A 25,790-nucleotide genomic window follows, 5' to 3' on the forward strand; every position below is an offset into this window, starting at 1 on the left:
ATTTCACATTCACCGATCGAATGGCCACCAAGATCGTATAATATCACAACGTTAGACTTTTTCCTCTGGGGTTAAGAATATTCTTTCCAATAATAATAAACATTTTCCAATAAATTTTAAATTTTTGTGCTTATTCTTTAAAAAAAGTAGAAAATCTCGATATAGATGACCAAGACTATGATATGAATAAATGACTAGTGTGACGAGCTGTGTCTGTATATATTATATTTGTACCCATATATTTGTCTACCGAGAAATAAGTTTTTATGATGTAATATACATATTTAGATAGCGACCCATTGAGAGAGGAATTTTAGTCAAAAATGTAGAAAAAAACCAGATTTGTAGGATAAAGTTAGATAATTCTTCACAAAATGTTTATAGTTAAACTGTGAAATAACTATAGTTATTCATTATGAAAGTTTTTGGGATATACATGCATATATTGCTATGTGGATTTAAGATAAAACAAAAAAGAGCGTTAACTTCGGTTGCACCGGAGTGGTCCGATATCGCCAGTTCCGACAAATGAGCAGCTTTTTGATGCGGAAATGACGTATACAAAATTTGAAAACGATATCTTAAAAACTGAGGGAGTAGTTCGTATATATACAGACAGACAGACGGACAGAGAGACTCAGCTCAACATACTGATCATTTATTATACTATATACTTTATAGAGTCTCCGACGCTTTCTTCTGAGTGTTACAAACTTTGTGACAAACTTAATACACCCTGTTYAGGGCATAAATATTGAAAGACAGTATTAATTTTCGGTATTAGTCTTCTTAATCCAAAGACATATGCTCGCCTAACTTTAGCTACAAACRAATGGACAGACACTGTTAAACCAAATTGTCTTTAAGATATTCGGTGTTTATATTTAAATATATGTGGATTAGTWATGAATAATTTACCGTTACGAAATCAAACATGTTGCTGTAGTACTAAAAGTCAAGAGCGTACATACTACACTCTTCATTTTTTTGTTCAAATTTAATAACAACAAAGTTTGAAATATCCAAAATCAAATATTTTGATTTAATTGCTTCCACACCATTGACGTCATTAAGTTGTTAAGTGAAATGTGAAAAAAAATTAGGCAACACACAAAAATTGCGCCAATTTTGGCCAAACAAATAGCACCCCAGTGCCAGGATAAGGCCAAAAATTAAAGAAACTCATGCGCAAATCATGTAGGCCAATCAAGGATATGGAAAAAGAAAYCAAAATAAAACAGGGCATGCAAATGAGAGCATAAAAAATCAAAACACTTACCACGAARTTGGCCAAATGTTCGCATTTCAAAAATTATAAATTTACATACACAAATAAATGCGAGTGGCAGCACTGGCCACAACAAAAGATTTGCGCACCGAGCGCGGTGAACGACGCAACAGAACGGAGCAGAAAACTTCGTGCAGGCCGGAAAAGCTTAAATACCGGAAGCAATTAATTCCACATGAATTAACATACGGAAAGGTGGGCAAGTAAAGCGAGCGAATCGAACAAGCGGCGAGCCGTAATGGCGCTTACTCAAGCATAAGTGTAGGCTAAAAAGTCAAAATCTCAAAGGCGGACAGGCGAATAAACGCAGCTAGTGGAGATGGAGGGCGGAGGAATGAACAAAAAAAAAAAAAAAAAAAAAAAAAAAAAAAAAAAAAAAAAAAAAAAAAAAAAAAAAAAAAAAAAAAAAAAAAAAACAAACAATAATGCAAACAAAGCACTTACTTCGGTAGTTCAGGATTCATTTGTTTTTGCTGTTTTTGTGGCGCTTGCCACACAAATCAAAATCACGCAGCCAACTTACGACAGCCTTCGACCACCAATAGGCAAATACGGCCCCAGCTACAGGACTCCAGAAAGCGACACATGCAAAGCAAAAACATTATAATAAACGCATTGCTGAGGGGAAGTGTTGTTGTAGTGTAGCTAGTGAGTGATTTCAAGAAATTGCGGCAATTAAATTTAGGGTCTAACTGCTTCAATGAGTTTCTGCTGCGTCACATAAGCGGTGGCATGCAACAACACTTAAGTGGCAGACATGCGAACCAAATGGGCGCAGATCCTTCGTCCTTAAAGTGGCACAAACGTTCGACAGGTATGCATAGCGACTCAATGTGRTTATAGATACATATATATATAGGGTATATACCGGTTATGCAATTGGTGCTGAAATAGTTATGCGCGCGTGTGAAATAATTTTAATTTGAATTCCCCATCACATCACTCATCAAAGCGCCATAAAGTTGTTGAAAAGTATTTTTGAAAAGTTTTCCAAAAAAAGTACTTCGAAAGTTTTCACACCGCAAAATTGTCTACCGTTTTAACCGGGCGACCACACGGCATTTGAAAGTGGTGGCTTCAAATTTACAAACTCAAAATGATGAGAAATTCCACAGTACAAGTTCAGGCTGAGTTATTTTGTATTATATTTATATATACCCCCGTTGTATAYATAYATACATACATATGTATATKCGTATTAATGTAAAKTCCTCTTCCTGTCATTTAGTTATCCTTCGGTACACGCTGACAGCGCCGTCATGTTTCGCTTCACTTAAATAGTCCACTCGTAGCGTGTCGGCAACTTTTCAAAATTCAGTAAGCAAAGCAAAAAACGAAAATGTTGAAAAAATTACCGTCGCGTGTTGGCACTTACCGCAATAAAATATGTTTGTGGTAAAAATAAATTTGTTGTGTAGAAGTTAATTAGTTAAGGACAGGTAATTTCTGGCGCCCCTCAAGTGTAAATATTGTAAAATATTTACCAACTTTATTATTAGAATCAGAGCTGCGTGGACGGCAGGTGATAGTGTGTTGCAGGGTGGTTTGAAATCTATGAAAATGTKGTGTAAAATATTGAGAAGTTTTCTCTTACATTTCAGAGGAACAATAACGGATCAATTTTTATAAGTGTGATTCGAATTCATATCCCAGAGAAGCTCAGAGCTAAGGGAAATCGGAGCTCAGAGAAGCCCAGAGCCAAGCAAAGTCGGAGTCAGTTAGAGTCATTCAAAGCCAATGAGAATCTGTGACAGTTAAGGTTATTTTCGAAATCCTTTAGAGTTAGGTTAGGTAAGGTTAATCTGGTAGGCCTATAAGCCACGCATAGACCAGTTTGGTATTTTGCGTTACCATATGGAGTTCAGTTGCTAAATCTAAGAGRAGTAGTGATCTTTTAGGATGCCTTTGCTTGACGCGAATTTTAAGAGTCTCTGAGGCCTCAATAACCACACCTCATCCAGTGTATCATACCGTGGGGACCCCAGATGCTTACAGCGTAGTCTTGCCAATGCGGGATAAGTACACAAGAGATGCTCCATTGTTTCCCTAGTGCTCTACATTCCTTGCAGTCTTCTCGTTCTGAAGCCTGTGTCGCCACCAGACAGTGACCAGTTTGTATTCCCATCATGTTTCTAAATCTCATCTATCGAGTGCCAATAAGAATTTTGTGTACTACCGATCTACTTTTTTTGAATTTTGCACCCAGGTAGCTCCATCAGGTTTTGATTTTATTTACCATGCTTCTGTCGAGTTCGTCGTATAGAGAATGCATGTGTTTCCCAATGTTGGCCACATTTTCGGATATTAGTCGTACACCATTTTTGATAATCTCGTCCACTGTTTCATTGCTTTCAATGCCGTTGTRKCCTGGCACCCAGTAAAAGTAAAGTTGCTTGAAGGTTATTGCCTTCATTGCTGCTTGGCTGCCTACTCAGATGTTGACTTTGGAAKTGCAGGTACATTAGAGGCTAGCTCCTCGGCTTTCGCAGCAGTAAAGRCCTCAGCTTGAAATATAATGCAATGGTCCGGCAACTCAAAAGGTTGTCTTATGTCTTACTCTGGACGGTATATTCCCGCACCAACTCCATCGTGCATACCTGCCAACTGTTTCTACGCCTCCCAACTGTTTCTACGTTTACTTTCAACCWTCTTTCCCAGTGGGATCATGTAGTCGGTGTTGGTTCAGTCTCCATTATCCGCCGGTTCTGCTTGTATATGTATAGTTGTCCCGCCGATTTTTCTGTGCAGTTTTCAGCTAAGAGGTCTATAGGTGGCAGGTTTAGTACCAGTTCAAGAGCTGCCATTGGAGTTATCTTAAAGCCTATGTTAAGCATAGTGCAGCGAGCCTTTGAACCCTTCCCATTGGTTACCACTGGGAAGTGGTGTCTTTAAAAAAAAAAAAAAAAAAAAAATTGATACCAGAATCTCCTACCGACCACCCTTTTTGTATTGGATCTAACATCTAATTTCAAGAGAAACTTGCAATGAGTTCCCTGTCAACTGTGGACAGACGAACAAGCCATAGCAGGTACCTGAAGAAATTTATATGTCTTTGACTACTTGGAAACATTTAATCGACAAACATGTTTTAAATACAAGTATATAAAGTATATATATATATGGATCGTACATGTTGACTACTGAAATCCAAAAGGAATGMCATAAGAATCCTAGGCCTGCTAACAGGTCACGGTTTCATTGGAAGACACGGCRGCAGACTAAAGGTATCATGCAAGACTATTGTAGAAGCTGCCAAGTGGTAGAARAAGAATATACTATAGAACTGTTATATACGAATACAAGGCTTTATTTAGAAAAAAGGATAACAACTATAAGTTAAGCATTTCTTCACAACGTTTCGGAMGTTGAATAGATAGAGGTGAACCCGTGCGAGCCACGAAGTGCCAAAAATACCATGGAGAACCGGTGAGAGCCAGATAGAGTTAATAAGAAGCGGTGAGGTAATAAAGGYAGAGGCGGTGACCAAAGCTAGAGAGAGCCGCAGAGAATCGAAAAAATCGGTAAGAAGTAAGAAATTCGCTGTAAACCCTGGTAAGAGCCAAATAGAATAGCGGAGAGTCAATGAGAATATATAAGAAGCGGTGAAAATTAAAGATGGAAGTGACTCGCGGAACCAGTTAGAGCTGGAGAAAATCAAACAAATACATGAAGAGCTACTTGGTATGATAAAAMGATTTAGATGTGGAATATCTTCAACTAACTTCAGAGTATTAAATATGGCAACATATGATTTTGTTTCTAAAAGAAAAATAAGAGCAAGAGGATGAAAATATAAAGCAGATCTTAAGTAGCACAAATCTTTCCACCGACCTTATTAAACTATTTCATAAGCCAAACTTGAATAATTATCTTTAAAGGCAACACAAATCACGAAGCGTTTGAGCATCGCGTGTCAAAGTGTCTGCGGGCTGTCAGTCGACATGGCACGCGGTGAACCGATAATTATGGTTCAATGCACACCACGAAGGCGATGAAGTTTTCTAATAAGCGGCGGCGTGTGCCTACATTTAGGCGTAACAAATGAGTAGAATTACACCTGCCAAGCGCGCTCCGCGTAGACATTTATGATGAATTAGCTTCGTAATAATTGACTGCTTAGTAATTTTACAAGAATACATTTTTAGAGAAGGGTGCATTTTGATTTAAGTAAATGGTTAAAGTTTAAATTAAAACCGCGCACAGAAGTATGCTTGTTAAAGATTTGWAAGTTTAGTATATTTTGGTGTATTTTTGAGAGGAAAAGAGGTACTTTAATCAAATGGTTGTATATCTTAATTAGAAAAGTTGTCTGGCAAGATTATAGACGTTAAAATGTAACAAAGTCTGCGAGGAATCTTGCAATTAGTTATTTTTTAAAATTTGTTGTATACTTTTAGGCGCATTAGCTTGGTATTTTGATAATCGAATGTCTGCATGTTTCGCTGCTGGCTTGAAGATTTGCTTGCGTTGCTTCTTTTTGTGTATGAAATGCAATGACTAAATCATTGCATACCTACAGGCGCTTAAAGGAAAATGCAGCTTTGCGAGTCAAATAGTTACAAATAGTTACAAATCCATTTAATTTGGAAAGGCGGCTGCTTATAATGATAGTACTGAGAAATTTTCACTTTTTGGTGACTTTCAGCTTCCTCGACTGTCATTGCATACCTCTCTTTCTCATAAAACTATCAATTTTTTCTTCCATAATCCTACAACTTTCAGTTATGTCTGTAACCACATTCTTTGTCTACGCAGCAATTTTCTAAGTCGCGTAGCAGCCTTYTCTACATCGTCTCCTTTTTATTGCTCTGCGGCCATGCCGGAGTAATCAAGCTCATTAGATCTAATCTGCGCCAGAAGACGATTGTAAGGGTAACAAAGTAAAGGGTGGYGCTGCGCCAATGACTGCCCTTTGAATTCGTGTGATGTCTTGGAAGCGTTACCGTCAGCTACCACTGATTTCGTGTAAGTTAAGTTAATAATGTTGTTGCTTAGCTAGCCAGCCCCAGCGGTCACGTAGCGCATATTCTTGGCGGTTTTCTGGCATTTGGGGCTACAGCTATGTAAACTGCATTTCGAAAATATTTTTCTGCAAGAAATTCTTACCATTTTTATTTTACTTTCTTCAATACAGTTGTGTGGGTGWAGCGCTTTCTCAGGGCTGTGAATAATGGCAGAAGTGCTTATAGATAATCAAAGGCACACAATTTTTATAAGAGGAAAATTCAACAAAGCTCATTGGAYGTTTGGTGGCTCATTGCAGACGGCCACGAAAGAAATGAAAAAAATAAAAGATATGAAACACTCCTGCTCCCTCTCTTCGCGTGTCTTAAATTCAATCTGCGCGCTTGAGTGCATGACTGCGTTGAAGAATGCGTGGACGCGTGTGTTGTAAGCTCGAAAATCGGAATTRACTTGAAATGGCCCTGAGGTAATTATAAATGTCCTTTCATGCTTCGCTTCATTTTTGTCTCTCATATAATGAGTGCCAGCGCGGACAGTTGGACATAATKGTTCAATTATTCCATTAGACCTGACCATGGGTAGAGCAGACACTTACATAAACATGAAACATTTTTTCGAAGGACTTTTGAAGACTTTGTAAGAGTCCATATTTAAGCATTTTGTCCTGTTTTTAATTTAGTAGTATGAGTCCAAATAAAACAGAAATTCTTAATTCTATTTTTCTATTGGTAAATCCTATTGCAAGGCAGTGAAATGGTCTCTCGTCTCGTCTGGTCTCGACTCCAATTTAGTCATATAACAAATATACTCATCACTTATTCCAATGTCAATGCGCAGTATTTGTCCCTTTCAAATTCCTTATAATGCCATAAATATTTGCGCAAACATATATTTACACTTACACCCACAGCAATTTTGCGCGGCACGCTCTGTCACTAAATTTTATAATTTGCCTATTAACTTCTTTTTAACGAGCTGTCAAATGCAAAATGCCCTCAACACACACARTCGTTGGAATTGAAGCACACAAGCCCGCGGCCATTTCGTGTATGGAACATATGGAACGCCCACTTTATCATGTCACGTGTGCATATCAAATGGAAATTGCTCGGCGCCCCTTTTTCGATGCCGTTAGCGCCTTCAGCCTCAAAAGCACAACTCAGTGCCGCTGCATCAATGACATGCCGCAGCTAGACGTGGAGTGTCAGAAACAATAAATTCACGAAGAAATGAAGGGAAGCAGATGACTGGCAATTCGCAAATAATATAATAGAAAAAAAGAAAAAAAAAAAAAAGAAAAAACAGGCAAATAGAATACGTGAAAATATAATTACGGTAGTGACACACCTGTGGCCGCAGGGTATGTGGAAGTACTTCACTTTGTTTGTGTAAAATGATTAAAGAAATGTGCACAAAAAAAGGTAAGGAAGGTTCAAGTCATTACTAAGGTTCTTGTATAGACTTAATAGTTTCAATGACATCAAGACGTGAACTAAGGTGAAGCATATTTTTTTGGCTTCATAAAAAATTTGAGAGTTCCCAATTCTCGAAAGTRTCGATAAAATAAAGGAATCGTAGGGTCCGACCATTATATAAGTATTACTTCAATTTCCCAAGAGCTAAACATCGCAAAACACTCATTTGAATAAGGCTAATAGTGGCCAAGCCAAGATTGTCAAACAAGAAAGCCATTTCTATTGTGTATTATGGTATTGGCAGGGAATTAGCTGTTAGAACCTGTTCTCCTACGGCCAAATACTTATTTCGGAACTGTGGTGTCAACAATTGCACCGTCTGAAGGAGGTAATAGCTAATGTACTTTGCAGTCCTCAACTGTCACTAAGGGATTACTATTCGTGTCATTCTATGGCAAGTGATGTTGTTGTTGAAGAACTCGTCATAATAAYGACTATTCCATTTTTTAGTCAATAACGACTAGGGTTTCATGAAGCCTCGCTTACAGGCAAGAAGACTTCACATTGTGTGACAAGCTGTAGAGCTAAATGGAAAAACTACAATTTTCTACAAAAGTGTACAGCTGATATTTAAATCATTGGCCTTAACAAGTGTTCCGTTAGTTCTGTTTTTTACAGGACTGCATAACGAGGCCTGGTTTTGAATGAGGTCTAGACCAATTATCTCCTGTCATTACACAAACAATCATTACGTTCGGGACTTGGCGATAACTTCGTCTATCTTGGAACCAGCATTGACGCCAAAAACAATATCAGTTTTAAAATTTCAGGCAGAATCACTTTTCCCAACAAATGACATTTAGGGTTGAGCAGGCATTTGAAAAGTAAAGTCCACGCTCAACGAACAAATACCAAGCTGTAGTGGTTTCTTGAGGCAAGGTGCACCTGCGGGCTAAAAATGTTGAGAAAGTGAGTCGGCCCCGATCTCTTTAGTTTAATCATAGTGCGAAAATGCACGAAATCAGATTACAAAGACGGCTTTGCCACTCTTTGACCAAATRTTGTCCAAATCCAACTAAAACTTTTCAAGCCCCTAGGTACCAGATTCCAGTTTCTACAGTTGACTTTTGACCGAAAATATCGGAAAAAKTGCGAGTTATACAATTGAAATTCAGACAGAGTGYTTTCCTGACAATACTAATTCTGTGTATAGGAAACGGATTATCAATACTTCCCCGAGCCCCCATATACCTAATTAAAAGATTTTCGAACTTCCTGGTGATTTTATATCGGATATATCGGCCAACATGTGAGTAGTCTCAATGAAAATGAATTGGGCGAAACTTGATCTAGCCCCCATATAACTAACATATAATATCTGGGTGAGTTTACGTCATATGATTGGTGATGGTACCTTAGATAACCTCAGGGAACATTTTATAGAATGAAATCGTATTGGTAAAAATAGTATTAATCGGTAGCCCTTCCTTATTGGTTATATACTCTAATTGTGTTCACCAAACTACTGTCACAAAAACTGGTATTCAAATATTTTAGAGTGAATTCAACAGTATCTTACAACTTAAAATCGTTCTTTATAGAAATATGGGTAACAGAAATTAAGAATTACTGTTTTTTTTGCAAATGTCTACGGTACTTTTAAAGCGCAACATTGTGAATGAGTTCAGGCAAGATCGCTCTCACTATTTTTTGGCATTCAGACATTTTTTAGATAGATATGAATTATTGGTCTCAATTTCTTAACTTTTGGTTCATGCTTCGCTCAACTTCAAAGTTTCTSATGCTGTCTTTTCGTCGCGGCACAAAGTGAGCAATGCGCAAAAACCTTGAAACAAAGGTGTGAAGATTGCGCATTAACGATCTGCGCGAAATTCCATTAATGTATGACAAGTATTGATACAATATAGGAATTTATGTATTTTTTCACTGGAACAAGCAATGCTCCAGAGATGCCATTCAATTCGCCACAAACAATTTTGTCGTCCCTCCGCACATACTTTTGCACGTACGTGTCCATACATTCACCAACAACAAAGCGTGCATCACATTAAAGACAGCAGAAAAGCGGAGTTGTGTAAGAAGACGAGGACACGTGAAGACCAAAGGACCGAACGGCATTCCAAGTTCAAAAGTATTGCGACAATAATACAAATACAAGAGGGAAATATGCCGCCAAGTTGACAGAAATATCGCGACGATCATAAATATTATGCGATTTTGATATGAACCCAATAATACTGAATGGCCAAACAAGCAGAGCTCGAGCTGTCTGTTGGGCTGCATTGGTTAGCTGCTTAGGGGCTGAATCAGCAGCAGTAGGATGAGAGCGAACTCTGAATGCGAAATTTTGCTTAAGCAGTGATGGGTGCCAGCGGTGTAGTGGTGTTAAGAAGTATAAAATATGTACATTTATAGATTATTATATGTAGAAGCTAAWGTAGAGAAACTTTTGAAGAAATATGTAGGGAGGAGATAACTTCGAGCGGAATTCGACAAGTGAACAAACTCAACATTCTTTAAAGGTTTGATCTTCTTTGCAATTGATGTTATTCCAGTAAAATGGAGTCGATACAAACATGTTGTTGGAGAAACAATTTAATTCGGAAAATGGTTTTGAGAATGCGGCAGCGGTTTTGATATAAGAACGGAAACGGAAGWAAGATAATCTAGTGTCCAATTCGTGTAAGTGGTTTTTATATTTTCTTATTTAGTAATCAYTAGGTCTAGTTCATTGATAGGCCTACAAACCTGAATTAAATTGAAGAGTTTAAAAAGTATAAAGCCATTTCAGGCTAATAATATATATGAGATGATTTTTCCGGTCAAAAGGACCGGGATCCCCCTGGTTTTAATTTGTTGCTAAGCTATAGACTTTGCAGTGCCTTTTAACTGAACCACAGCGCCACCAAATAGTATAGGCTCCCTCCTTAAGTTTTCTTAGAGTTTAAAGTTGACGGAAACACAATTCTGTTGCCTCTTTGTCTGAATTTGGTATCCCATCAAACTAGTACGGTTATGTAAACTGACGCTAAGCAATACCAAAAACTCTGTCCGGAAAGAACCTCTCTGAGCCGTTCGATGCCAAACGAGGTTTCAGACAAGACGACTCTTTTTCGTGCGACTCTTTTAATCCACTCTTGAAGAGTTAGTTATTTCTATTTTCTCCAGAATGTATATGGAAGCGAAGAAAATAGGTCTGGTGGTCAACGAGGRCAAGACAAAACAGACGTCAGCCTCGAATAGGTGCTTATTTGGACTGAGTATGCTACTGAGAAGTAAAGTACTCTCTCGACGAACAAAGACCAAACTCTATAAGTCACTCATCATCGTCCTGCCATCCGATGAACCCGTGTTACCAGCTTTAGAGAGGAAGATTCTGCGGAAGATTAATAGTYCTTTGCGCATTGGTRACGACAAATACCACAGTCGATGGATGCAATGATRGGCTGTACGTGATATACGACGACAATGAGATAGTTTCGCAAATTAAGACACAGCGGCATGGCTGGCTAGTTCATGTCGTCCGAATGAATGAAAACTCTCCAGCTGTGAGAGTATACCCGCCGTGGGAATCAGAGGAAGAGGAAGATCCCCACTCCGTTGAAAAGTCCAGATGGAGAAGGTCCTAGCTTCGCTTGGTATCTCCAATTGGTGCCAAGCAGCGAAAAGAAAGAATGACTGGCGGGCTGTTGGAAACTCGACTACATGCGCGGTGTGTTCCCCAATAAAGAAGAAGAAGAAACCCCGATCTGGGGTACAACTATATGAACTTCCTCTGGTTTCGAAAAATGTTTATGAACACACTAGCCGACTTAACYTTGCACAAAATACTGACTTGGGTTTAAAAGCTTGATTGGCACTCGATACGCAGCTGTGCGTCTTCTCGACCGCTTGGTTCTGCTACACAAGTACATATGTTTCGCTACATATACGAGGTGTCGGTGCAAATGATGCCAAAGAAATTTGTTAAACAATAAGTGAATTTTAAGCATAACAGCAATAACAATGAAAGAATCACCTCAGATGTTGGAGCGCGAAAAAATCGCGATCACCTTTGGGCTTTGTCGCATAAATGAAATGACAAAATGTGCAAAAATATTTCATTGAATGATCAGCATCCGGCGAGATTTCGAGAAGTCTCAAACACGGTATCTGTTAGTATGCCGCCTCAAGCTTGTGTGTGTGTGTGAGCTGCGTTCAATGATCGGCCGACTCCACGCTGTCTGGCCGAGAAGGCGAATGGCCAGCTCTCTCCTTGTGTATACCAAGCAAGCACTAAAGGCCGGTTGTTTGCTTGGTGTCTAACCAACCAGCAGCTGCAGCAGGCGATCGCTTTGGGTGAATGGAATCGTATGTGTTGGTTGTTAAGCAGATCGTCATAGTGTTGATTGTTTTTGTTCGATGGCAAATCCGAATTTAAATTTCTGTTGTGTCAAAACCTTTAGCTGTTAATTTTAAGCAGCAACCTCTATCCTTTCTATCCTTTATTTTGCTTTCTTGCTGAGCGTCATAACTTCTCAAATCTACTGATCGGCGATCTTGGCTTCATTTGCATGAATTGCGACTTGAGTTTTGCATATCAGACGGTGATATATTTCTTCTTTATATGCAAAATATGAGTGACGCTCGCGCCATAATCTTGAATGCGGTGCTGTCTTCTGTGCAAAATATGGAAAAATGCATGAAAATAAATTCGAAATTACAAGAAATGTGATTTCTTTGCGATATGAATAAATGCATAATATTWTTTATTGACAATATGACACAAGGACAGTGGGACCAGGCGATAATGTTTGTGCAATAATGTTAATTACGATTTTATAGTTATACGATCTTTCGCTGAGTTCCGTCTATTTTTATTTAATGATGTTAGCAATCCGCTTAATTTACTGCCGAACTCCTGGAAGACTTTTTGATGAGTTTTTTTTACAACAAAAATCACAAATCTCTCGATAGTTGGCTCTTATCTTTGAAAAATTGGGTGCAAGAGGTTAGTTTAGGTTATACTGGCTGGCTATGAGGCCATACAAAGAGCTACTAGTCCTAAGTAAAGCTTGCTGGAGACCCAGATTAAGAGGTACTTAATATCTTATTTTGATAGTTCATCTATCAGAAACAAGTCGAAATATTCGGACGAGCCTTCGAAAATTGTACTCAACGGAAGCCGGGAGACCGGCACATGCCTGTAGAATGCGCCTTACATCTGTCAGATGACAGCAAGAAATGGCAAGAGCAAAGTAACGCTTAAAACATTTGGGGCCCTATAGTATGGGATACTTCAAGAGATAACGCTATTAAAAGATGACTACGTCTCATAAACCACGTAACGGCACTCCATCTGTCATCGCTAGGGACCAAAACTATGCGTGGCTTACGAGCGTAACAGACTAATGTAACCTAATCTGTCTTAATTTTCTGCTTGATCCGCTTATCCGGTTAACTCTCCTCATTGCTTGTTTTCAGCTGGAATATTGCATTCTTTTTTTGTACTTTTATAGATCGGTTGAGCACATTTTGATATGAGATGGAACAACTGTTGATCTGCTGACCAGGTTGAGAAACGTCGAGTTTTGAGAATTAAAAATGGTAATTCAGGAATTCGAACCAATTATTTAAGGCAGTGAGCCTCTATATACCCATGTAGTAGTGGTTACATTTTCAAAACGAATTGACGCAAATATAGCAGCCGTCGCTGAGAGTGTACACGAAGACCTGTCTCTTATACACATCTAGATGTGTATAAGAGACAGCGAATTGACGCAAATATAGCAGCCGTCGCTGAGAGTGTACACGAAGACCGTGCAGAGTCCATGCGGCGTAATTCGCAGCAACTCGGACTGACTTGKGGAATGAYATGGCGTATTTTAYGTCGAGATCTTAAGTTAAAAGCGCACAAAATACAGCTTGTGCACGATCAGAGCCGCGACATCGGGCTCTATGGGCTCTTGAGAAGTTCCAAGAAAATCGCACGTTGCCGAGTCAAATTTTGGCTCAGCGGATGTGTAAAACAGCATAATAAAATAGTTTTTGGGACGAAGAGCATTAYGAAAAGAGTCAAGAGCTGCCATTTCATACCGAGGAAACAATGTTTTGCTTTGTCTTATGGCCTGGCCATGATAGCCGACTATTTGATGCCTGAAATCGAAGCTCGTAATCTCGGCGAAATTTGGTTTCAACAACACGACGCCACTTGCCACACATCGCATCAATCAATGAATTTATTGAGAGAACATCTGATACCGATTTGACGTTCTGGTCCAGTCGATCGGTCACCAAGATCAAGTGATCACACCATTAGACATTTTCTTATGGGGATTGTAAAGTCTAAAGACTATGCAAACAATGCTGATACCATTCAGGCCGTGGAGAAAACCATCACTCGCCAGTTAACAATCGAAATRTTRGAGCGAGTCATYGGAAATTGAAATCAATAAAATCGATATAAAGATATTTTTGAAATAGGAAATGCTCCTTTTAAGGTATTATAGCTTTGGGGTTCATCATATTTCTCCGGCACACTGTAGTTCAGCACTCTAAGTGTCACTTTTGTCCTAAAGAAATATGACTCGCGATATATAGTAAGCACGGCAACATTAATGGCAACGCTTTTGTCTCTACCTTTATGAGTACATACATATGTACACACATGTAACTGTGGATATATTTATATGAGAGATTGTGCTAGAATCGGTGAGCTTGTTACCGATTTAACTGCATCTGATTTTGACTGTGGCGATGACATTTCGCAAGAAAATCGCTCAACACAAGTAAAATTGAGGGAAAAAAGTATGAAAAGTGACAAGTTGGCTTTGTGGCAGCTTTGCTTTCAAGCGGCAAGTCAGACATTGCGCCTGCGAGTGTGTATATGTATGCGTGTGGCTTTGCTGCTTTAAATGCAGTGACAATGGGCCATCATCATCACTTTATTCATATATTCCAATAAATAAATGCAATGCAAACATTTGATTGCCATCGACGATTGTCAGATGTGCTTGCGCAGGCTTGGCGATTGGCAACGCGRCGGCTAAGAGGCTGCTGCTGTCTTACGCCAGCAAATTCTGCATAGCAATGACTACACGCATTAGTACGTGTCGCTGTTGTTATATGCTATATATTGCTACAAGCTGGTGCAAAATGTTGCAACAACCTGCTGCAGAACGCGCAGCGATTGCAGTGGCATTGAGACGGCAGAGTTATGTCCTTTTAGGGCATTTTTGATAGGTGACACAGATCTTTTTGTGGTGTTTCTAAGTATGTACACATGTGTGTGTATTTTGGTTTTTGCAGAGTTTCATTTTTGGATTTGACATTTCGTGGGGCACCCGCCTGCCCGCCTCGTTCGCTTCCTGACTGCTTTGGTTTGCTTAATGACTTGTGGCGAATTTWTGAGTAGTCAGTTGAAAATGCGGCGTGAGGTGATTTGTATTTATTGCATWGATCTTTGCATATATTATATGAATGTTGTGTTTCTGCCTAATTTTTGGTTTTCTTGTTCCACTTTTTAACTGATTTTGATAAATGTGGTGGTCACTTKTCAATATCGAGTTATACCTGTTCAGCGGCATTTACAGTTGAATTTACATTGTCTTTACATCTTTAACGGCTTGAAAATATGAAACGAAGATATTTGCTATAAACTGTAATAGTCATAGCCTGAATTTTTAATTTTTACCAGTGGCGGCTTCAACATTTTCTTTTGCGGTTGGTGCGTGGGGCATTTTCCTTGCAACATAATATTGGGTAGACGAAAAAGTCTTTCGCATTTTTAATCAAATTTCACCTTTTTTTTTTATATTTATAATGAACTTGAATGAACCAAATATGTATAATTCCAGGCTGGAGCAGCTCATAGTGGATAATTCCTTTCCAATCTCACCAAACACTCAGCATAACATTTCGAGGCGTCAATCCTGGCTTTGCGACCATCTGTTGAGCTTCACCACGTATGGACTATGATTTTTCTCGCATATTATTGTCGTATTTGATTCAATTTTCGTCTCCTGTTACCATTCGCTTTAGAATTGGTTCGATTTCATTTCTTTCAGCAAAAAATCTCAGAAGTTAATTCGGTTCATTAAATTTTTCACAGACAATTCATGTGGTACCCAAACTTCTAGCTTCTTTTATAGCCAGCCTTTTTATAAATGGTTTAAAACCATTTGATGATGAATGTGAAGTTCCTTAGCGATGTCGTGGCTGCTTTTGTGACGATCCTGGTCAATATTTCTTAGAATTTCATCGACTTTTTCAACGATATGTCGACCAGAGCGAAGTGCATCTGTCGCATCGAAATTTCCAGAACGGAAGCGAGCGAACCTGCACAGCAAAATTGGCGGGACGACTAATGGCTGCAGAAGAATATACGCATATAGCCTTAGGGTATGGACGATGGATTTGGTACGGGAATATACTGTCCAGAGTTAGGCATATGGCAACCTTTTAAGTTTCCGGACCACTGCAGTATGTTTCAAGCTGAGGTCTTTGTTATTGTGAAAGCCGCTCAGCTGGYCTCTAATGCACCTGCAGGCAATTCCAGAGTCAGCGTCTACGTAGATTCCCAAGAAGCAATCAAGTCAGAAACCTCGTATMGCCTATTGGACAAAAGTGTCTTGGAAAGCAGAGCAGAAATGGAGAGTGTCGCCAAAATCAAGAGACTTCTATTGTATACGAAGTCACAAAGGTATCGAGGMCAATGGAATACAAGCAGTGGACGACCTTGCGAGGAATGGCAATGAAGAATAAAAAGCCAAAGGAACGGGCAACCTGGGTGCAAAACTGCAAAAGTCATGTGAAAATTGGTAGATCGGAAGTACACAAAATTCCTATTGGCGCTAGACAGAAGAGACCGGGTGTCTGGGGGTGACACACACCGGCAGGAAATGTCTAGAGCAGGACACCAGGCAAACAAWGAAGCTTCTCTCGTGCACTTGTCCCTCATTGCCARGACTACGCTGTAAGCAYCTGCGGTCCTCACGGTACGATACACTGGAGGAGGTATCACTAGTGAGTGACTACATCAGTACTTCCACGAAAATTCATAAGTCTAACGGTATCAACTTAAGACCCAACATTTTTAGCATAACATCAAGTTTCTGTGTATAAAGGGAGGGAAATCGTGGGCAAGCTCGGCCAAAAAACTAGTAAACGATACACCCCAATTATAGTCCGTCGACTATCTGTACCTTGCCTGTGCACGTTTAAACTAAATTCTTTATATGTATATATATTCCTTTACTACCATATTTCTGGTGCCTTGCCTGTGCAGGTTTAAACTAAATTCTTTATATGTATATATATTCCTTTACCACTATATTTCTGGCGGTGATCAATATTCTCTATTTTTCTTATTTCTCTTATAAATGGTTCTTGTGGGAAATGTGATGAAGAACTTACAGAMCAGCTGAGCAAGGGTGTCTTTTGATAACTTCTAACAATATATAGCCCATTTCGGAAACATAAAGTCTGCAGTATTCTTCGGAAGTGGTTGAAGAAAACTGGCKTAACAGGAAGTTAAAAATAAAAATTTTAGAATACATCCCAAAAATTGTATACCCGAGACAAATGCAAATTTACGTTATAGAAGCGACAGCTTAGCCAATCAAAGATTATGAGCTTTAGTTACCAGGCTTGACTCGTGTAATCATCCCTATTGGGACTTAACTTCTACACAACAAACATTCCAACGCAAGCTTATCTCTTCTGGTCAACTGAAATCGACTTTTTTCTTGCGTTAGTTCTTTTTATAAATTTCCCATTACATCGGAGACACTATGAAAATATATTAAATGATCAACGTGAAAAGCTGAGTCGATTGAGCCATTTCCGTCTATCTGCTCGTTTTTATATAGGCAAACTAGTCCCTCACTTGTCGAGATAAGATTTCCTTTCCTCCCTGAGAAGCTGCTTATTTGTCGGAACCACCGATATCGGAGCACTATAGCGTATCGTTGTCATACAAACTGATCCGTAAAACTCAAGAAAAATATCTTTTTATATTCATTTACGCTACAAAAACTGTACTTGTGAAGAGTATTATAGCTTCGTTGTAGCCGAAGTCAACTTCTTTTCTTATTTTTATATATTTATGTGCTTGTTTTTTCTTGTTATATGTATGTTTATCCTTTGGAAATAAATACACGTATGCACACATGTAAACACATATAAATATTGTGAGTGTGTGGGTGTGTGCAGCTCGCTTTATGCAACACCGCTTGGCCGCTACCTTTTTAGCATTTAAATGAATTCGCATATTGCATTTTTACGCTAAAATGCTTCCAAAAACAGATTTTTCATTTGCACATTCCTGAATGGGCGAATGAAAATCCGGATTACGTTGCTGCCACTGCCGTTAGCGGCGTTGCACCGTGTTTGCATTGCATGGAAAACTTGTAAATTTAAAAAGGATCATTTTTAAATATTCCATACATATTTGTAAATTAATTATTATTTAGGGAAATCTAAATAAAACGAAAAGTATGGCAAAAGAATGATGTTTTCTTAATAAAGCTGAAAATATGAAAATATTTTCGACGAAGGCATTCATACTTGCTTAATTTTTCTAAAGAAGTTGACTTGTGAATTTCATAAAATCGATTTTTTCATTGACATATACATATGTATATATTTCAAAAATGTATATTTGAAAATATACTCCGAAGAGTTAAAATTGAGCCGGTCATTTTGACAAAAATTAAAATTTAGACTGATCCTTCAATCTTTACCTGTTTTCCTCTATAGTAATAACACCGTTTTAATCTTAAATTTGTGAGTTTTAGATAATTTTAAGAAAAACTCTTCCTCGCTATTAAACAACTTTTTTGGAGGTCCTCTTGGAGATCGGTTTCGAGATCGAGAGAATGGCCAAAAAACGTATTTTACATTAGCGATTTTGAAGAATGAAGGAGATGAAAGTAGATTAATATACATTGCTGTCTTGCTCTCGTAATTTAAATCATTATTATAATTAAAATATGTTATAATCTTTTAAATTTGCCAAAAAATAGTGGACATAAATTGTTTTGTTAAATTTCCATAGAAATGGGAAGAGCTCCATCTGTGTGCGCCTGTAGGTATGCTAAATATAAAATAATTAATATAAAGAAAGCCTGGGTGCAGATTCTTTCTGACATTTCTTCCGTAAAATTTAGTATTTCTGACGTTTTTGTTAGTCGGTTAACGCGCTTTTGGTGATTTTCAACATAACCTTTGTAGGGGAGGTGGGCGTGGTTATTATCCGATTTCTTCCATTTTTGAACTGTATATAGAAATGCCTGAATGAAACAACTCTGTAGAGTTTGGTTGACATAGCTATAGTAGCTTCCGAGATATGTACAAAAAAATTAGTAGGGGGCGGGGCCACGCCCACTTTTCCAAAAAAATTACGTCCAAATATGCCCCTCGCTAATGCGATCCTTTGTGCCAAATTTCACTTTAATATCTTTATTTATGGCTTAATTATGACACTTTATAGGTTTTCGGTTTTGTGGGCGTGGCAGTGAGCCGATTGTGCTCATCTTCGAACTTAACCTTCTCATGAAGCCAGGAAATACGTGTACCAGGTTTCATCATGATATTCAATTTTTACTCAAGTTACAGCTTGCACGGACGGACGGACAGACGGACGGACGGACAGATAGACATCCGGATTTCAACTCTACTCGTCACCCTGATTACTCTGCTATATATAACCCATTATCTAACTATTTTAGTTTTAGGACTTACAAACAACCGTTATGTGAACAAAACTATAATACTCTCTTTAGGAACTTTGTTGCGAGAGTATAAAAAGTTATACTTTTTTAAAGCGGTGCCAGACAACCCCCTTGGCGCTCCAAATTGATTTTGAGATGCCATGATTTAGGCTTTTGTTACAATTTTTAAATCTACTAGTTGAACAAAGAATATGCACTTGAAAATTAACCGAACTGAAGAGCATTAGCTAATGATATAACACAATTAAGTCTCGTTAGTCTTTGTCAGTCATTGTATTTTTTTCGCGCAATACTAGACCAGTTCCCTATTATTTGCTTATTTACACATTCAACTATTTTATCCATTGGAAACTGTTCGATGAAACAGAATTGCTGGCTGTACAATGTCAGGGAGAATGTAAAATCGGTTTGATGCAGATGAGTATGTAGCTTCGTTTTACGGCATTGATATTTTCACTGTCTCCCGGAAAGACTAAAAAGTGGTCAACTTGGCCTCAACATTAATTGAAATAAAGCCATAGAAATAAAATGCAGGAGCAACGCCCGAAACTGTCAACAATAAATATAATTTGAGTGCGGGTTAATGCTTTCGCGACACTGTGCTTACACTGAGTTACCACAGTCGCTGCCGCTAAAGTTGCAGCTGCGTCGTTGTCATATCCCACGGGCACCATTCAACGCTTCAGCAATATGCAATGCATAAAAGAATCTGCCAACATATGCACACAAACGGAGCAGAAGAGGGGAGGGAGAGGGGAGCCTTTGGTGCTTGGCCGCTTAACAGCTGTTGTGCAAGTATGCATGAGCAGCGAGAAGGCGGCGCAGGTAGGTGCCGGGTTGGTGGGTGTGCAACGGCGAGGGCAATGGCATATAGTCAGCCTGACCAACTCGTCAACGGCCAATAACAAATAGCATTACAWCTTTGGTCAAACGAAATGTTTTAATACATTGCTGAAAAGCTATTTTATGCGCGCACACATACATGCACACGTGTGCATATATGAATGCTTATGCTGTTATTGAGTATTCCCTTTGAGCGCGTCACAAAAAGGATGCATTTTCGCACTTTTCGGTTTAAAGGCATGGCAAAAACAAACACGAACACACAAATTTATGTATATGTGTATGAATGATTGTGTGCGTTTGTAAAAAATGGCGAGTAATCAAAATGAATAAAATTAAAGGAAAATCAATTCACTTTGACTTTGTGCTTATGGCGCTGATAAATTCAATCAAGGCTGCGCAACACCAAGCAGCTTTCCCACCCCCACGCACGCACACCACACCAAGCGCCACGTCTGTTTTTCTGCATCTGCTTGCCATGAGTGTGTGTTGACATGCTTTCACGTGTCCTGCTCGGCGTTTTGTTTTTTCTTTCATTGAACACACACACCCACATACTTGTGCGTATTTCGTTTTTGTTTTTTATTTATATTTTTGTTGTATTTTTAAGAATTTATAATTGAGTGCGTTTTTGCCACGGAAATTTCATTTGCAGGATTTCACTTTGCAACATTGCAAAGGAATTAATTAATCAGCATTTCAGTGGAGACCGGGAATATTATTGAGAAAAATTTGTGTAAGTGTGTGTGTGTGAGCATGTATTTATTAAAGACAGTGTTATGATGGGGAGTATTTACCATTCGTCTTTTTATCTTTCCTATGTTTGATCGATATTTTGGTTCTCCTGCTCCTCTAACTATAAAGGTTCGAGATTCTCTACCCTTTTTAAAGAAATTATACAGAAACTTCAAGTTTAATGGGGAATGTTTATTATCATTCGATGCGACGTCCTTTGGCATTTATTTTTTGACAATTATCTCTTTCAAATGATGGTCCATCCGTTGAGTCCAATTTTCGATGAATCGGTTGAGCATTTTGATTGGTAACTGTTGGATAACGTGCGCGATAACGGTTGCCATTAACGGTTACCGTCTCACCAGCATCATTTTTGAGGAACTATGGATCGATGATTGCACTGGCTCCCAAACCACCTCAAACCATTTTTTCTGGATGAAATGGCGGTTCTTGAATCTCTTTAGGTTGCTCTTCGACCCGAATGCGGCTTGTCCACATGTCCACTGAGCCAGAAATGGACCTTATAGCTAAGCAAAATTTGGCTCAAAAACGTCAGATTTTTATGGAAGTTTTCAAGAACCTATAGAGTGAAGCGATGTCGCTTGGGAAGGTCGGTCGGTCGGTCGATTTTAAAACTTGCTAAAGCTATATTTTGTAATCTTTCACGAATTCGTTCCATACGTCAGTCCGATCTCTCTCAGTATTTTCAAATTCTAATCCCAAATCATTTTAATCAATGAGTTATTACTTCTACTCGACAGGGAGAACTTCAAGATTATCTGCTCTTCCGGAGAAAACAGAAATCTGGTTTCCTTATGCAAGACGACAACTTCGCAATTCAATTTCCTTCCTTAGGGTTAGAACTATTGCATCCTTGAGCTCTGTAAAATATGTCGGAGTTATCTTAGATAAAAACCTAGGCTTCCAATGCTGTTGTGATCTAGAGTTCCTGCAGAAGAGCAAATTTTCCCGAAGTGGTGTTCACAACCCTACAAGAACCATTGGTTCTACACAAGTGTCATCCGCCCCTTAYTAACATAYAGTGCAGTGGTATACAGGATGCTGTGTTTAATCCTTTGGAACTGGTTTACGGCCAGCCGACTAATGATTTTTAATGTACTTGATCTTAGCTGGCAATGTGGGCGAGAAAAGGAGACCCACGAGGAACTAAACACATCATTTTTATTCCCCAGTAGAGAAAACTGGATCAATGGTTCTGTAATTAACAGTTTCAACAGCGAAATTTATATGGTATATTCACTGACGGCTCTAAAGGTGAAACAGGAACATTAGCGCGCTCTTTCTTTAACAAACTACGCACAGAAAGCAGCTTAAAACTAAGTGACTACAACTCAGTCTTTCAGGTCGTAATTGTGGGCATAATATAAGGTTATAGTGGGCTCCTGCTCTAACTATTCTTTGAGTTAGTAAATGAAAATATTCAGTTCTTTCGAGAGTTGTTTGAAGCAGCTATTGGAACATAAGTAGTACAGGACGTACTAAAAAGTTACTTTGGGGTGGTGTTGATGCTGGACACACCAACAAGATTCCACTTCTGGGCAAAGGAGTTTATTAGCATTGTAGCCGTCATCAGAGATCACCTTCCCGTAAGATCTCATCTTCAGAAAATGGGAAAAGGGGATTCGATAGTATGCAAAGCATGTCGGTGATAAGATGCTGGAATATTACTAATGTGATTGCTCAGCCTTCAGCTGGATGAGACAACATATTCTACAACTTCCGATGCTCCAACTTAAGACACATTGGGCAATGGGGGTTGAGTATCAAAATTTCTTACTAAATCTACTGAGTTACTGGACAGTTCTTAAATTGGTTATGTTCCGGGAGCACAGCATTTTCATTTCAACCAGCCACCGAATTAAATCTTGCTAGAAAGGCTTGTGGAAGTATCACATTGATGACAATATCTAAATGAAAACTTTTAATCAACTATTGTAGTAGAAGTTTCAGTATATTGGCTATTGAATTATTTCTACAATGGCGGATCCACGAGGGTACTTATATTGAGAATTTTAAAAATCGACCACTACACGTACGGGACAGAATAGATACCGAGAGTTAAGAAGGAAGCGAGACGAATGTGCAGACGAAAAAATAGAGAGGCCAAAATCCGTGAATACGAAGAGCTTGACATGCTGCTGGCCTACAACCATGTTGTTCGAAAATTCTACGAAAAGACGACTAGGGAGATTAACAGAAGGTTTCAAACCCGGAGCATGCTGTTGAGAACCCCCAAAAGTGATCTAGTGACTCTTCGTCGATTTCAAAGCCGCTTTTGATAGCACGAAAAGGATCAATGCCATGTTTACCTAGGATCAGCCATTTCTTTTATATTTCGAAATATATGTGGCAAAGTTGTTGGTATTTTCAAGCATGCCAGTTTGAAAGTTTTGGTCTCACATTATGCCGTTAAACCATCAAAGTAACAGCTGGAGTGTTAATTTTTTTGGCCTTACATTACTAAATCGAGGAACCTATATAATCCCAGCACCTTTAAGTGTCCAACGCTTCGTGGCTACAGCGTTGAGGCGTGTATATGTTGAACATGTTTTGCCAGCGTGTTAAATTTATTTATGACCATCGAAATTATGGGCTTTTTATACTGCCAATGATGGATGCGAGTCAAATTTAAGCAGCCGAGACAAACGAGCCACCTTTAAGCCATCAAAAAAAAAAAAAAAAGAAGCAGTAGATCGAGTGATCTATACAACATATTTTCTGTGGTTTCAGCTTTCATCGGCTCCGTGTGGCATTTGTTATGTCTTTTTTATGACATGATTTTTTAATGGCCACGAAGCATCGAAGAGAGGGTGGTTGCCGGGAATATGTTGGGGAAGTCAACAAAAATTATAAAAAACTACATATCGGTGCAAAACAGCGGAGAGACGCTTTAAGAAASTCAAATCTACGGCTTTTTTCGCCACGCGCTGTGGCTTGAATTTTAATTTCGGCTCCAAAGTAAGCTGAGAAAGCCCCAAAATCGTTGTCAAAATTTTACGTTTTTACCATTTCTTAAGTGGCTATAATGTCGCATAACTGAAGGCTTGGACATTTATGTATGTATGTATGTGTGTTGGATACGCGTAYGTAATGTGATGTGCGACAAGACGCTTCGTTGCTGAGCCGCCAGAAAAAAGTGATCTGATTTATATGTGACACAATGGGTTTAAGTATTTTTTTCCCCGTTTACCACTAAACATACAGCCAACTTTTGCTGTTGTGCTTGTCGTTGTTGTTGTGGCTACTTAATACATTAAACATAAGCTAAATTGGCTTAAACGCGCGCTCGCACASCAAATGCCACGGCGAATGAGGTTGATCGACTGGCTCGGCTAGCGCGCACGAACAATTGCGTGCACCCGCATACACACACACACGCATGCGCGCGCACATTTAAGCACTTCTGTGTTTTTGTACATAAATTGCGACAATAATTCATTGGCTGCGCGCATGCTCTTAGCCATTTTTGCACTTCAACGATAAATAAATGAAAAACACAATTATATTGTAATCGCGGGCAATAAAATATTTGGGTGTTGACAAATTATGGCAACGCCTTTTCGGGCAGTCATCGTTGTGGCCCGATGATTGCTCGTTTGCTGCCATTTGGTGCTGGATACAAACGTACAATTGTTGTTAAAGCATGTTTGGTCTTTCAAATTAATAAAATTCCTTGATCGATTTGGGTGTTTCTAGGTATTGATTTCTGATTTTTTGTTTTAGATTCAACAATATTATACTCATTATATATTTATCAAGTGGCGGCGAAGAACTGATAAGGAGAATATGAGCAAACGAAAGCAAAACCGACGATTGAAATTTTAGCGTGCTCTGCCAATTATCGTGGGATAAGTCTCCTTAATATCGCATATAAGGTCTCATTGTGCGTAGTCTGTGAAAGAATGACGCCCACCGTCAACAAACTGATTTGACCTTATTTTTACGCGATTATAGCCGAGTTTACGCCAACCGCAGATCGCATTAATCGACTCCGGTAGTCAGTGTAGTAGCATTCACAGATCAATATATGTTCACGGAGGCTATTAGCGTAAACATAATTATCGACGGAACCATCATTAAGGCGCATGCGTACATTGACGATGAAGAGAACAAGACGCTCATATGTTATKGTTGGAAAGCTGCGTCGATGTTTTTTCTAGTGGGCTGAAATGTGTTGGTAAAACTGTTGTATTCCATGATAACACAAATCTTGGGAGAATCGCATCGTATCTCAAGTACCGTATAACATCCCAGAACTCAAGCGTGACATTGTCAACAATATAACACAGTCATCATTATTTAAGTTACCCGATCTTTTCGAAAAAAAAATTTAGTATCAAGTTTAGTATTGAGTCTGTCTCTTATACACATCTAGATGTGTATAAGAGACAGCCGTATAACATCCCAGAACTCAAGCGTGACATTGTCAACAATATAACACAGTCATCATTATTTAAGTTACCCGATCTTTTCGAAAAAAAAATTTAGTATCAAGTTTAGTATTGAGTTGTTTAGTAGAAGAGACCGAAAACCATATCGCCGTCTTCCTCGGACTCCKACTCCTTCTTTTTTCTCCTTCCTTCTTTTAGGCATCAAATTTATAGTTTAAAAATGCTCTCCTTTCCTAAACATATGATAGATTTGAAAGAAATCTCGCGAATTCGYTCAAATTTAAATTTTCCAAGTCGATACCGTTTTCTGGTAAATCTTGTCAGACAGCGAAGAATTGTGGAAATAGTTTTAATTTTCGAAATCTTTTTCTTTCGGACTGATATATGAAACAACTTGGCG

The sequence above is a fragment of the Bactrocera latifrons genome, unplaced genomic scaffold (genome assembly GCF_001853355.1).
Source record: "Bactrocera latifrons isolate USDA-ARS-PBARC rearing strain unplaced genomic scaffold, ASM185335v1 scaffold_210, whole genome shotgun sequence".
Taxonomy (NCBI): domain Eukaryota; kingdom Metazoa; phylum Arthropoda; class Insecta; order Diptera; family Tephritidae; genus Bactrocera; species Bactrocera latifrons.